Source organism: Ranitomeya variabilis, chromosome 2, assembly GCF_051348905.1.
Source record: "Ranitomeya variabilis isolate aRanVar5 chromosome 2, aRanVar5.hap1, whole genome shotgun sequence".
Taxonomy (NCBI): Eukaryota; Metazoa; Chordata; class Amphibia; order Anura; family Dendrobatidae; genus Ranitomeya; species Ranitomeya variabilis.
The window spans coordinates 321522371-321525208 of NC_135233.1; the positions used below are offsets into that span (position 1 = coordinate 321522371).

Below are 2838 nucleotides of genomic sequence, written 5' to 3' on the forward strand. Positions count from 1 at the left end.
TGTGTTTGTGCTGATAAAGGCATAATGAGGAAGATTTCTGCCAGGCAAGTTCATCGGATTAAGAGAGCAGCTGCTAAAAAGCCATTACAAAGCAGCAAACAGATATTTGAAGCTGCTGGTGCCTCTGGAGTCCCTCGAACCTCAAGGTGTAGGCTCCTTCAAAGGCTTGCTGTTGTGCATAAACCTACTATTCGGCCACCCTTAAACAGTGTCCACAAGCAGAAATGGTTGTATTGGGCCCACACATACATGAAGACTAATTTCCAAACAGTCTTGTTTACTGATAAGTGTTGAGCAACCCTGGATGGTCCAGATGGATGGAGTAGTGGATGGTTGGTGGATGGCCACCATGTCCCAACAAGGCTGCAATGTCAGCAAGGAGGTGGAGGAGTCATGTTTTGGGCCGGAATCATGGAGAAACAGCTGGTGGGGCCCTTTAAGGTTCCTGAAGGTGTGAAAATGACCTCTGCAAAATATATAGTTTCTGACTGACAACTTTCCTCCATTGTATAAAAAGCAGAAATGTGCCTTCAGGAGCAAAATCATCTTTATGCATGACAATGCACCATCTCATGCTGCAAAGAATACCTCTGAGTCATTGGCTGATATGGGCATAAAAGGAGATAAACTCATGGTGTGGCCACCATCTTCCCCTGACCTCAACCCTATAGAGAACCTTTGGAGTATCATCAAGCAAAAGATCTATGAGTGTGGGAGGCAGTTCACATCAAAACAGCAGCTCTGGTAGGCTATTCCAACTTCATGCAAAGAAATACAAGCATAAACTCTCCAAAAACTCACAAGTTCAACGGATGCAAGAATTGTGAAGGTGATATCAAAGAAGGGTTCCTATGTTAACATGTAACTTTGCCTGTTAGGATGTTTTGGCGTTAAATAGGTTTTTTGTTCTGTGAACGTGACCTCCTAATGCTGCAAATTCCACAAATGAGCATTTTCAGTTCTTTAAAACATATCAAATGTTCAGAAATTCTACTGTGCCTAATAATTTGGAACAGTGCATTTTGAGTTTTTATTCATTTTGGAGATTATACTGTTATCATTGGGAGGTTTCTTCAATAAAATTTGCTGTATACTCTAATGATTACTTTTATTAGACTGACTGTCATTTGCACCAACCGTCCCAGCCAGCAGCCGCTCCTGCCTCGTCCTGCGGCGCCTCAGAGTTTATAGCCATGGCTACTATCCATGAAATTCTATGCAAGCTGAAATTGGAAGGAACCCAATCCAGCTCCAGTACATCAGCCCTTGGTACTGTGAGGCCTTCCACAAACTTTGATGCAGAGAAAGATGCAGCAGCCCTTGAAACTGCCATTAAGACTAAAGGCGTGGATGAGCTGACAATCATCAACATTTTAACAAACTGCAGCAATGATCAAAGGCAGGACATTCACCTATCAGAGGAGAACCAAGAAGGATCTCCCATCAGCATTGAAAGGAGCACTTTCTGGTCATCTTGAGACATTGATCCTTGGATTGATGAAAACACGACCACAGTATGATGCATCAGAACTGAAATCTTCAGTGAAGGGCCTTGGTACAGATGAAGACACTCTTATAGAAATTATTTGCTCTTGGGATAATCAAGAACTACAAGCAATCCAAGCAGCGTACAGAGAATTATTCAAGATAGATGGACTTGTAAACACTGGTCAGACAATCCCACACTGGAGAAATACTTGTATGATCCATGCTGCAACCTGACCTAAGAGAATTGCACTGAATCCTGTCCAGACAAGATCACATGTAGTGACATAAGAAGCAGACACAGGATAGTGGTAATGGGGACATTGACTTTTTCTTTGCATTTTGTGTGTGATACGCTAAGCATGGACAACAGAAAGAGGAGACGAGCCTGCCTTTCTATTTGGAGTGTGTCTGACTGACAGGAGTGCAAGAGACAAGCACTCTACCCCGCTCTTTCCTGTGTCTGCCATGGCCTTTGAATTTTCAGTTTAAGGGTCCCATTTAGTCTTTCCACTTTCCCCCTACTTTGTGGTCTATATGGTGCATGATATGCTTGCTGTACTCCCAGGGCCTGCATGACTTCCCTCATTATTTCTCCCATGAAGTGTGTACCTCTATCGCTCTCTATGGTTTCTGGGACACCATACCTGCAGACCAGTTCTTTCATCAGTTTGTCTGCAGTCGCTTTAACATTTGCACATTTTACCAGATAGGCTTCCAGTCAACCAGAGAAGAGATCTACACATACTAGGACATTTTTCACACACTCCTACCTTGGGTAGCTGTATGTAGCCAGTCTGCAGTCTCTGAAACGGGTAGAGAGACCTGAGTGTCCCTTTCTTAGGGATTTTTTTTTTTCTGTTTTACCTGGGTTGTGTTGTGCACAGATGAGGCATGACTGTACGAGCTTTGCAGCTGCGCAACTGAAACCAGGAGCGATCCAGAAGGCATCTACCATGGACACATGTGACATTTTGAGGTGTGAGTGGGGCCATGTGTTGCTTGCGCCATAATTAGGAACAGGGACCTTGGTATATACAATTTATCCTTATTCTCCCATACTCTTTCTGAGTTCAGCTCAGCTCCCATTCTCTCCCAGTGTTCCTTCTCTATTTGGGCAGCTGGAGGGATTTCAGGACATCTAGGCTCAGTGTGGCTGGAATACGCTGACTCCCCGCCACCGTCCACTGCTCCCTAGGCCGCCTTGCTGCTACTTTAGCAGCCTCGTCCGCCCTTCTGTTGCCCTCTACCTCCACAGCGTCACTGTTCGTGTGTGCTTTTACCTTGACGATGCCAACCTGGACTGGTAACATTAATGCCTCCACTAATTGTTTCACCAGCTCTGCATTTTTA

General features: G+C 44.5%; 1 pseudogene; it reads left to right on the plus strand.

Annotated features, from left to right (window-relative positions):
- The first annotated feature begins 1142 nt into the window (after positions 1–1142).
- On the plus strand, positions 1143–1722 carry LOC143803731 (annexin A2-A pseudogene; annotated as a pseudogene).
- Positions 1723–2838: the final 1116 nt, after the last annotated feature.